The 12286-nt window shown below is 41.8% G+C and overlaps 1 protein-coding gene across 6 annotated transcripts in view; it reads left to right on the top strand.

The window, feature by feature from the left end:
* Nucleotides 1-12286, top strand: part of LOC105499475 (SET binding protein 1) — a 383331-nt gene that overhangs the window by 74023 nt on the left and 297022 nt on the right. The window contains exon 2 of one of the 6 annotated variants that reach the window (XM_071085441.1): nucleotides 1-12286. This exon is cut by the window's left edge and continues 29170 nt beyond it; it is cut by the window's right edge and continues 36193 nt beyond it. The exons of the other annotated variants lie outside the window; for them this stretch is intronic. The gene's annotated coding sequence lies outside the window, so the exon portion shown is untranslated. 6 annotated transcript variants of the gene reach the window in all.

Below are 12286 nucleotides of genomic sequence, written 5' to 3'. Positions count from 1 at the left end.
GGATATTGACATGGGTGGAAGTCAAGTCCAGGGTCTAGAGAAAGAATAGTGGAACACTAAAAGTGGTGTGTGGTGGATCAGTGACAGCGGGGTGAGGGAGGAAGGAAAAAGACTGAATCATAGTCATGAATGGGAAGGAAGTCAGGTATCTGAAAGATACAAGGTGAAGACGGATGGCATAACTCTTGGGGCATAGTGGAAGCCATCTCACCTAACTCTGGCAAAGTCTGGTTAGAGCTGGCTGTTCAAAGGTAGCTTGACATCTGGCTACCTACCATTTGTGGACAGCTCAAACTCATGCAGAGTTATTTCTAATATTGCACTGTAATACTCTCTCCTTGCATTCACCATAGATCGCCTCTGTTCAGTTTCTTAAAAACCCCACAAACCAGTTTTATCCTCTGTCCCATGAGACAGCTTCCCCAGTATTTGAAAATGACTTGAATGCAGTGCCTTAGGCCTCTCTATCTTAACTGTTTCCCAGTCACTCTGCAGGTTATTCCTAGTAACCCTTCTTAAGTGAGAGCTACTCTCTTTATGCATGTCGTATTTAAATATACTTTAAATATGAATAAAATAGAATCTATTCTTCTAGATGTAGAACACAGTGAGACTTCTGTAGGGTACTTTATGTAGGGTCCTAGTCTCCTTAGGTTGTGTTTATGAGAACTTAAGCCTCAGTAGTTTTATTAATGCTAAGTTGATTTTGGGTTGGCATCCCAGAATGTGGAGATTATTTCAAATTTGATGTATTTTGTCCATCATTTTGGTTGTTTCTATTTTGTATCATCAGTGGAGCTGAATTTTTTTTAAAAGTCTTAGATGAAATCATAGAATAGGCCAGGGTTAAGTGTAAAAGTCAGGAGCATTCTTATAGAGAAGTCCCTTTATGTCTGTGGTCTTGGCCTCTTAAAATAAGTACCACACATTCATAGTAACACATGAGACCATATAAATACCCAGTCAAGGCCGGGGCGCGGTGGCTCAAGCCTGTAATCCCAGCACTTTGGGAGGCCGAGACGGGTGGATCACTAGGTCAGGATATCGAGACCATCCTGGCTAACACGGTGAAACCCCGTCTCTACTAAAAAATACAAAAAACTAGCCGGGCAAGGTGGCGGGCGCCTGTAGTCCCAGCTACTCAGGAGGCTGAGACAGGAGAATGGCCCGAACCCAGGAGGCGGAGCTTGCAGTGAGCTGAGATCCGGCCACTACACTCCAGCCTGGGCGACAGAGCGAGACTCCGTCTCAAAAAAAAAAAAAAAAAAATACCCAGTCAAGAGAATGGAGCTTCATCTCAAGAATTTATCTAAGCTACTTAATAAATTATTTAGACTCCGTCAACCACACCAATGTGAACCTTGTCACTCTGGTTCTCTTTGGCTCTCTCTCTACTGGACTTGCATCTCAGCTTCATGAATCTGTTGCTGGGCTTGATGCCGAATTTCTGTTTAAACTTAAAATCCTCTCTCAGGAATGAGTGTGGAATTTAGTACACCCAAAGCCCCAGCATAGTGGATCAAAGACATTCCTTCAGCCTAGTGCTCTTGGGAGAGAATAATCAATAGGTTAGTATTGATCTGCTGATCATTATTCTGTCCTGACATCTTTACCAAATTTCTGGAATCTCTCTCCAAACTATCTTATGCCCTTAACTCACTGAAAAATATGAACTACTAACTTGTGTCTGACCCTTTGTAGGTTACTAAAACTTCAGACCCTTTTCACAGGTTGTAAAATGAAGGATTTTGGACAAAACAGCTTTTCAGAAAATGTTTTCCAAAATGAAATGTTGTTAGAATAAAAAATGAGAAGGGAGGAAATTCAGTGATTAAAAAAGTTTTACAAATGCTTGTGTGATGGTTAATATTAGGTGTCAACTTGATTGGATTGAGGGATGCCCAGAAGGCTGGTGAAACATGGTTTCTGGGCATGTCTGAGGGTGTTTCTAGAGGATATTGAGACATGAGTCCGTGGACTGAGAGGAAGACTCACTGTAAATGTGAGGCATCATCCAATCAGCTGGGAGTGGGCTAGGGCAAAGTAGGAGGAGGAAGAGGGATTCTCAGCTCCCTCTTGCTTTCTCTCTTCACAGTGGGGCGACTTTCTTCTTTTTTCTTCCTCCTGCCCTTGGACATCAAACTCCAGGTTCGTAGGCTTTTGGACTCTGGAACTTAAACAGCAGCCTCCTGAGCGTTCCCAGGCCTTAGGCTTCAGACTAGGGGACACACTGTTAAGCTTCTCTGGTTCTGAGGCTTTTGGACTTGGACTGAGTGAGCCATACTACTGGCCTCTTTGGGAGCCACACTACTAGTTTCCTGGGAGACATGCTTCTGGCTCCTCTGGTTTTCCAGCTTGCAGACAATCTTGCCTGGGACTTTGTTTTTGTAATCGTGTGAGCCAATTCCCCCTTAATAAGTTCCATTTTATATATATCCCGTTTGTCCTGTCTCTCTGGAAGATCCTAACCAATACAGCTTAGTTAAAAAAAAGTTAAACAGGGTAATCACTCTGTGGTTCTTCTGCGTACATGTTAATAAAATTTGTATACCTTTTCTCCAATTAAACAACAAAGTTGGCCCGGCACGATGGCTCACGCCTGTACCCAGCACTTAGGGAGCCCTAGGTGGGTGGATCAGGAGGTCAGGAGATCAAGACCATCTTGGCTAACACAGTGAAACCCCATCTCTACTAAAAATACAAAAAAAACTTAGCTGGCCATGGTGGCACAAGCCTGTAGTCCCAGCTACTTGGGAGGCTGAGGAGGCGGAATCGCTTGAACCCAGGAGGCGGAGGTTGCAGTGAGCTGAAATCATGCCATTGTACTCCAGTCTGGGTGGCAGAGCGAGACTCCATCTCAAAAAAAGCAAAAAATGAAAAAGGAAAAACAAAGTTAAACAATTTTCTTTATAAAGCATTTCTCAGAGCCTTCCACATGCTAATGTTGCTAATGTGCCTTGTGACTCTCCATAGTGAGAAGTGCTATGCAGTTTTTCCCAAACTTTATTTGATCATGGAACACTTTCAAGTGGGACACATTTTCCCTGGCACCCCTTTTGAGAAACACTGAACTAGTTGGTTTCTCACAGAGCCTTCTGGGATCACAGTGCTGACAAGAGCATCCTTCACTCAGAGAGCCCAGGGCCGGATGCAAAGGGCAGGTTGCTGTCCAGCCAAAACCAGGCTCCAGGGTCCATGGGGAGCGCTTGTCCTTCTGCTGTCATGACCACCATTAGGAGGGCGCCTCCTGACCACCCCAGACATTGAAGAATGGGAGCAATTCCCTGGGCGTGTCTCTCAAACCAACCCTTTCCCTTCTCTTCCCTCCCCTCCTCAGCATTCAGGGCATCTGCCTCGCTAAGCTCATTAACCTCCTTAATGATGCAGTATCTTTTTTCCATATAAACCTCTGTCCTTAAAATTCAGCATTCTCAGTGCTTCCCAGGAGGAGAGCTTGCTCTCCTGGGCTGCTCTGTGAATTGGAACTTGGCTCCTCTCTATGTGAGGAGAATAAATGGCATGCTGTCTCTGGGGTGAGGACATGCTTAGGAGAGCACCAGGGAACAGTTTTGTGGATTTCTTGATTTTTCAAAATGACATTACTGGTTCACAAATGTGGCATTTTGGTGCCCTGCAGATGGATACTCTAAATTTATTTGACAAAAGGCAGATTTAGCATTTTAAATTCTTTTTTTTTTTTTTGTGGGGGAGAATGGCTCTAAAATTTAGTTCACGCATCTGACTCCTGAGCCATCCAAGATAAGATACAGTTGTTAGGATGAGCCCCTGTGATATTGTTAACAGCATCAGGTGATTTAGGGCAGTGGGGAAGGTTGGAGATTATTTCCAAAATCCCTTCAGTGGCCCCTCTCCCTATGCCCTGAGTTTGGCTTAAAGGCCAAGATCAGTCTCCCTGATCATTTTTGTCAATGAAAAATGTATGATCTGAATTAAATACTCTTAGTCTCCATTAGTGGCTTACCAACTATCTGTGTGGTCCATATATAGCTCTACCCCGAATAGCAAGCATGGCATTGTGTAGATCCTGCCTCACTGCTAATGCCAGCTCACTAGACAGGATCCATCCACATTAGCCACCTATAGCCAAGGATGCAAGAACACACACATACACATATATATGTCTGAATTTGAGTGCTCTGTATCCCCTGCCAGCCTCCACTACAGTTAACTGGATTGCATTATTGTGAGATCTGAAGAACATTATGTTAGTAGCAATAGCAATAGTGAACATTTACTCAACACTTACTATGTGCCTCTCTACTGTGTGCTTCATCTGTACTATCTTATTTAATCTTCCTAACAAATCTGAGGGAAATATTTAGCAGATAATGAAATTGGAGATTTAGAGAGATTAAACGACTTGTCTCAATTTCACACCACTGAGATTTAATCCTGACTCCTGAGTCCAGACTCTTAAGAACTCTGTTTGAAAGTATTATAGGAAGCAATGCATAAATAACACAGTGTGGTGTAGATCAGGTAACATTAATTTGTTGCTAAACCTATCACAATTCAAAATATGTCAGAGGATAATGAGGAAAGTCTAAGTCCCAAGACATCCCAGGCACATCATTTATGTTTGTTAGAGAGATGTGTTTCTCACCATTCCATTTCTGGTTGCTGATGAGTCTGTTATGCATTGTCTCAGAGAGTACTAAGGTTGAGGAGGGGTGGAGGACTCTATCAGGAGAGAGAACAGGGAAAAATCCCAGCTTCCATCCCTCCCATCTATTACCCATGTAGAGTCCAGCTCTTATTTTGCCACCAATGCAGGGAGAGGTTAGTCCGGGCATAGACTACTGAGGCAGCCGCTGATGTCAGGACACCACAGAGCTCGGACCGAGAGCACACACTCCTGAACTTTAGCCAAGTTAAGAAGGTTGATCAAATAATTCTGTTCTTAGATCGTTCTCTTTACTAATTGGCACTTTCCTTGGAACAAATAAAACAGCTGAGAATAGATCTCAGGACCTAAATCTTGAGATGCCAGAAGTCACAGAGCTGAAAGATTTTTTTTTTTTTTTTTTTTTTGGGATGGAGTCTCGCTCTATTGCCCAGGCTGGAGTGCAGTGGCACGATCTTGGCTTACTGCAAGCTCCTCCTGCCAGGTTGATGCTACTCTCCTGCCTCAGCCTCCTGAGCAGCTAAGACTACAGGCGCCCACCACCACGCCTGGCTAATTTTTTGTATTTTTAGTAGAGAGGGGGTTTCACTGTGTTAGCCAGGATGGTCTCGATCTCCTGACCTCGTGATCTGCCTGCCTCAGCCTCCCAAAGTGCTGGGATTACAGGCGTGAACCACCAAGCTGGGCCTGAAAGATTTTTAAAAAGATCTTGCTGCTGATTTCATAAATCACATCAGTGAAGAATTGCATGTCCTTGACAGTCTAGTTCTCCTGACTGCCTCTTTTTCTTTCCTGGTTTGATCATTAGGATGGTCTTATGAGAAATGATGGACCTGGATTCCCAGCTGTTTTCCACATCAGAAAATACCAACTTAGATTAAGGAGCATTTCTTCCATTGCCCACTGACAGAAAAGTCCCCCATGTGTCCCTGGGACGCCTGCAGGGCCCACCACAGATGCTGTATGTGTGTGATGCTGGCCCATGGTCTACACCCAAACTCTTTTCAAAATTATTCTCTCTAAATAACACCTTTCTCCATCAGAAAATCTAAATGTGGGTTCTTCCAAATTGGAGAACCATCATTTTTCTTCCCTTAGTTCATAATTGGTGAGTCAGTTTTTTTGTGATGTGGCAAGGGGACAATATTTCAGTTATCAAAATGTGCTGCTGTGGGGGTTAGGTGTGCTTTTACAGGGGCATGGGATGGTGGCAGCCTCTCGATTTTACCCATAGTGGTCCATGAGCCGTGAGCACTGTCTTCCTGTTTTGTATCAGGAGGTATGTTTTCAATCAGCAGACCTTTATGGCTCTGCAGTTGCCCCCAAGAATTGTGGTGTCTGCGAAGCTTTCCTGCGAAGGGGATACATTCAACATGTAAAGCATAATCCCTCCCTGAAACCTTAAATTATCTAAACTGAAAGAACTTTCCGGGTCTAACTGGCTTTTCTCAGTGAGGTGGAGTGTTTTCATTTGCTTCATTTCTCCTCTTTTGGCCTTTGAGCTGACTCTTGTCAGTTTCGTTCCTATTTAAAGTTAGTTTCACCTTTCAGTTCCCTCCTCCATCTTAGCCTTATAGAGTTTCAGTTCCCCAAACAGTGTGTGTGTAGGGTGAGGTGGGACGAGAAGCTTCATAATTCAGTCTAAAATAAAAAGATTTCCCTGAAATATCACAAAAATATTGGACAATGAGAGAAAGGCAATTTGATTGAAGAACGAATCTAGCACATTTTATGTTAGGCAAGTCACTCATGGCAAATCTTTGAGCCTTGCGTTCCTGTGCTATATGCAATGGTTTTAAACTGGATTTTGGTTCTCAATTCTGACTGCATGTTGGAATCACTAGGAAATTTTAAAAGCAGCAACCAAAAAACTCCAAAAAACCGATGTCTGCAACCTATCCTATACCACTTAAACCAGAAAATCAAGAGATGATTTTTAGGCATTGATATTTCTTTCAAGCTCCCCAGATGATTTGTCTGTGTGGCCAGGTTGGGAACTTGTGGCCTGCATGCTTGCAGAGAACCTGGGCTACTTCTCGGCTGAGTATTGCCAGGAGTTGTGGTGGTGGAGGCTCTTGTTATAATAGCAGTAACAATACCGGGTTAACACATGTCCCAGACTGGTGGTTCCATTTCCTATCAGACCTTTGCTTTGCTTGGTAAACACTGTTTCTGAAACAGGCCTTATTTTAAAGGTGGCCATATAGAATATTTTCACCTTTAACTTCTCACTACTTTCTTGTTGAAATAGAGGCCTCCTCTCATCAGGTCTCAGACATCTCTCTCTGGATGGGGAAGGGAGGAAGCTGGTTTACGTGGGTGCACTCTAGAGGCCTGAAATGTGTCTGTACTTGAAGATGCTCAGCTTAACCTATAAATTATCAGCCAGGACCTGTTTAGAAGCCCAGTTCTGCCTTGGTTACCCAAGATCTCAATGCAGCAGTGGCCAGCAAAAGCCAAATCTGAAATCTTGGTCAACTGACCTAATTTCTGTCATCTAAGGAAGCAGTGAGGCTTTGACTGAAGCCCAGTGCATTTTTATTACCTTTAAGTTTAAATGCTTATTCAGAGCCATTCTGGTTTACACACCTCCTCTTTCCTTTTCCTTCTCCCTTCTCTCTAGCCCCTACCAATCCAAACATGACAGAAGCACAAAATCAAATTCAAATTTCAAGTGTAGTATGCGATAACAATACATTTTTCAGTTATTTTGCAATCACTAGACCTAGAATTTGATTTTTTTTTTTAGATGGGTATGGAAATAGGGGGAGGTGTATATACTGTTTTTTAACTCACGGTGTAATATGTTTAAATAGCGTTGAATGGTGATTTCCACCATGCCATCTTCAGTTTGAGAAATAAAGGAATACATAAAGAAGGGAGGAATCTCCAGTAAGATTTGTTATGTTTATGATATCGAAGACATTTCAATCCCTTGCATATGACTGATTAATGTGATGTGGTATCTATTGCCCGTAGTGTCTTTCATATTGAAATAATTATAAAAATGGTTACAACATTTGTAGCTACTGTGTACCAGAGATTGACTTAGAACTTTTCCAATTGAGGTCATCTTTAATTCTCACCACAAAATCAGCCATGTTACTTTATTTATTTTTAAAGCATCTTTTATTTATTTTTTTAAAAAATTATAATTGACAGATAATAATTTTACATATTTCTAGGGTATAATGCGGGTTTTCAATGCATATATATGTAGCATAATGATCAAATTGGAGTAATTACCATATACATTACATTAAACATTTATCATTTCTTTCTGGTGACAGCATTCAAAATTTTCTTTTCTAGCCATCTTGAACTATACACTTCATTGTTATTTGCTATAATCACCCTACAGTGTAATAGAACAGCACAACTTACTCTTTCTCTCTGACTATAACTTTGCACCCATTGGCCAACCTTTACTGGTCCACTCTCCCACATTTTAATTTTACTGATAATAAACTAAACAAAAACTGAGGTTTAGCAAGCTTACAAAGCTTGCCCAAAGTCATACGTGATAGATCATAGCAGAGCTAGATCAGTCCATGTCGATCCTAACATTCTTTCCAGCACCCCACTAATCCTGAAGAATTGACTATAGTTTCTTATCAAAAGAATGTCCTCTTGAGTAAGGGCAGCCATAGATTACAGTGTTCTCACTGGATCTATGTTGTTATGTCAGTGTATTTCTTAAGACAACTACCATATTTTTGTTAGATATTTATGCCGTACACATACTGCTTTTGAATTGACCTTTGGTAATCATTGTTGTATATGAGCCTCGTGATAACCAAAGGAAGTAGGCAGAACAATTGTTTTTCTTTCCTTTTTCCTGCTAAGGGGAGAAAATCAAGGCAAGGAGAAATAAGTTGCCTTGTTTATAGGTTTTTTGATGTCTGAGCCAGGGCCTTGGACTCAGGCCTTCTGTCTCCTGCTCCAGTGGTCCTTCCATGACTTGTGACTAATGGTAGGTCTTTGTGCATGACCTGGCCCCATCGTTGTACCCTGGCTGACCCTGGCCATCTAAACTCACAGAGGGTGCTATATTAGGACCATTATGTAATGAACTGGGCCAGCTGGCCAGACTGGTCTTTCAAGCTTTACCTCTCACCTGGGCCAATTCACAGTTCTACCAAGCTTCTGAACACTTTATTTTTCCCGCTGCTTCAGGCTTTCCTGACTTCTTTTCCCACTTCTGGAGTGCTCTCCCTGGAGTTATCACTCTAGCAAATTCTTCCAGTTCTTTAGGCCCAGCCCAGAACACACCTCTTCAGGAGCTCTTCTTCATAGCAGTCTGTTCTTGGTATTACCCTAGGCCCTGAGTTCTTAAGATATTGTTATCTGGACTGTACAACTCATTAAGCAAGTAGCACATATAGATTTACATTTTGTTCATATCTTCAAGTACATGTAAAGCTAGAGATATTTGTCCATTCTCTTCTGTGTGCCAGGTATGGAGGTAGAAGTGGGAGGGGTGCTAGCATAGTTCTAAGCACACAGTGCTTAGAACAGATAACCATTGACTTGTCTCTTGTTTACTATATAATATTATCTCAATGGCTGACAGGGTATATTGTGAAGCAGAAAGGGAAGATGTAATTATTTTTCAAACAGAGATGGGTTAAGAGTTTCCCATTGAGGCTGGGAATGTGGGAGTGGTACCCAGGGAAGGAAAGGCAATGCAACCCCATGTCTGGGGTGAAAAAGCCAAGTCCTTCAAAGCATATTTAACAGTTCTGTCACCATCAATGATTAGCATTGGCAGAAAAAGAAACAGCCGTTTCTAAAGTGAATCTAAGTGTCAGAATTTAAAGGTCCTGAACTGGACTCAACTATTGACTTGCTTTTAGCTCTTAAGTTCTATCATTCTTTGTTATGAGTTTTTCATTCATTCTCTAAATAGTAACAGTATTTATTTGGTATAAGGCATAGTGTCAAATATTACATAGAATAAATACTTCATAAAGATTTAGTGCCTGTCAACCAAAAGATATCATTAGCAGGAGGCAAACACTAATATGTATATAATAAGTGCTATGTGAGTGTCACAAAGACAAGGGAGAAATTACTCTAGACTTTGAAGAGGCCTCATTTACAGAAGTCTTCACTGATGAATTTAACTGGACCTTAAAATTAAATAGAGATGGGGAGGGAAGCATGCCAGTCCATAAGTAAAACATCATTCCAGGTGTTGAGGGAACAGTGAGTAACTACAGCGGTTGAAGTAAATAGTTGAAGTTATGAAATAGTAGGTCACAGAAGATGTTAAATTCAAGGTCATGGAAGTCAAACTTTGATGGACAGAGGGGATATATTAATGGTACAAACTGTGCCGTAGCAGCATAGAATCGAAAGAAATAATTCAAATTCGTGTCCCGGTGTCTTCACTTCTACAATAAGAAAAGGTAAACTGATCACTCCCTCTAGGCTTCCTGGCATGTGGTGAGGAACAGGGAGGCAATTGACATGAAGGTGTTTGCATCTCTGGTGAAAGGAAGCATCACCAGCTGCAGCACGGAGCTGGGTTGTTTGAAGTTGATGTTTACTGTATTGACTCTCTAAACTCCCACTGTGAACATTTGGAAACTCAAGAGAGATGGTAAATGGCATTTTAAGCTATGAAACACTTTCTCCAGTACTCTTCTAATTATGCTGAAAGCCAAAATTTAATCTTTGGAGAGATATCCCTATGCTTCTGATAACATTAATTACTGACTGACCTCTCAGTCTCATTTGACATATTAATCCTTTCCTCCTTCTTAAAATATGTTCCCCTTGGCTTCTGGGACACCACCCTTTATTCTTTCCATAGCTCACTAGTTGAATCCTTTGCTGGTCTCTCTTTATCTCCCTGACCTCTAAACATTGGAGTGCCTCAGGACTCAGTTCTCCACCCTCTTCTCTGTCCTTTCTCATGGCATTAAATATCATTTACACACATAAAACACCAAACGTTTATCTATACCCTGGACCTAACAGCTGAACTCCAAACTAATATCCATTCTATTTTCCACATAGTAGCTAGAGTAATCATTTACAACATCAGTCAAATTAGGATGCGCCTGTGCTCCAAACCCTCCCATGGCTCCCCATTTCATTTCTTGCAAAAGTGAACTCTTTGTAATGGCCTACAGAGTCCTATGTGACCTGTCCCCTGTTAGCTGTTGGCTTTGTTTCACTCTGTTCCACCCTGCTGAATACTCTAAACCAAAATCTATCTCAGGCACTTGGCTTTTGCCATTTATTCTACCTGTAAGATTCTGCCCCAGACACCTGCAGTACTTGCCCTGATTCCTCTGCTTAAATATCCATTCATTATCCATGATGTTTCTCCTGACTACGCTGTAAATAGTCACAGATCTCTCCCCTTATAACTACCTTTGTTGTTGTTGTTGTGGTTCTTCTTCTTCTTTGTCCTCCTCTTCTTCTCCTCCTTCTCCTCCTCCTCCTTCTTTTCTTCTCCTTCTCCTTCTTCCTCTCCTCTTCCTCTCCTCCTCCTTCTTCTTCCTCTCCTTCTTCCTCCTTCTCCTCCTCTTCCTTTTCTCCTTTTTCTTCTTCATCTTTGTCTTCTGGAGCCTTGCTCTGTCACCGAGGCTAGAGTGAAATGGCGCAATCTCGGCTCGTTGCAAACTCTGCCTCCCGGGTTCAAGCAATTCTCCTGCCTCAGCCTCCTGTTCGCGGGACTACAGGCGTGTGCCATCATGCCTGGCTAATTTTTTGTATTTTTAGTAGATATGGGGTTTCACTGTGTTAGTGAGGATGGTCTCGCTCTCCTGACCTCGTGATCTGACCGCCTCAGCCTCCCAAAGTACTGGGATTACAGGCGTGAGCCACCGTACCTGGCCATCTCTGTTCTTTTTAACCTGCCTTATTTTTAGCATTATCTGTGAATGCATACTACATATTTTACTTGCTTATTTGTTTATTACCTGCCATTCTGTGCTAGAGTGGAAGCTTTTTGAGGGCAGGGACTTTGTTCTGCTCATGTTGTGTCCTTGTGCCTAGAACATATTGCCTGGCACAGAGTGCATGTTCAACAAATATTTGTAAAATGATTTGTGAAGTAATCCCCTCTAAAAATAGAATTCAGAAGAGACAGTCAGGGTTAGAATCTAGCCCAGGATGAAGTTTGTTAAAGGCCACAGCAAAGGAAAGCCCTTAAGGTGGAAGCCTTGGGTTGAGACCAAGTTTTGCCACAAACATGCTCTGTGTTATGAAATTCACCTAGAGCTCACAAACCACACTTTCCTTATGTGTTGAACAGGTGTTGACATCTTACCTATAAGATAGAAGTAAAGATCAGTTGAGTAGGTAGATGTACCTTTCCCTCTGTAGGAAAAAACAAACAAACAAACAAACAAAAAAAACCAAAAAGACAGATTTGGTTCCTCTTCTTTCCTTGGAGAAGGAAAGAAGTTGTCTTGTTGATTTTGTTTCTCTCTCTTTGGAACAAGATAGCGACACAAGGGTTTTGTTGTTATTGTCGTTTTCAGCTTTAAGCATGCATTTTGTGGGTGGATATGAAGGCATTTGGTTTTATTTTGGTGATGGTTTCTAATTTTATCTTCTCTTGTTTATGTAGGTTTTTTGTTTTGTTTTAATGTGATAAATGGCCAGCAACTTCTCTGAGCCCTG

This window comes from Macaca nemestrina, chromosome 19 (assembly GCF_043159975.1).
Source record: "Macaca nemestrina isolate mMacNem1 chromosome 19, mMacNem.hap1, whole genome shotgun sequence".
NCBI classification, from domain to species: Eukaryota; Metazoa; Chordata; class Mammalia; order Primates; family Cercopithecidae; genus Macaca; species Macaca nemestrina.
Note: the sequence above shows the minus strand (reverse complement) of the source record. Positions and strands in the feature narration are given on the sequence as shown.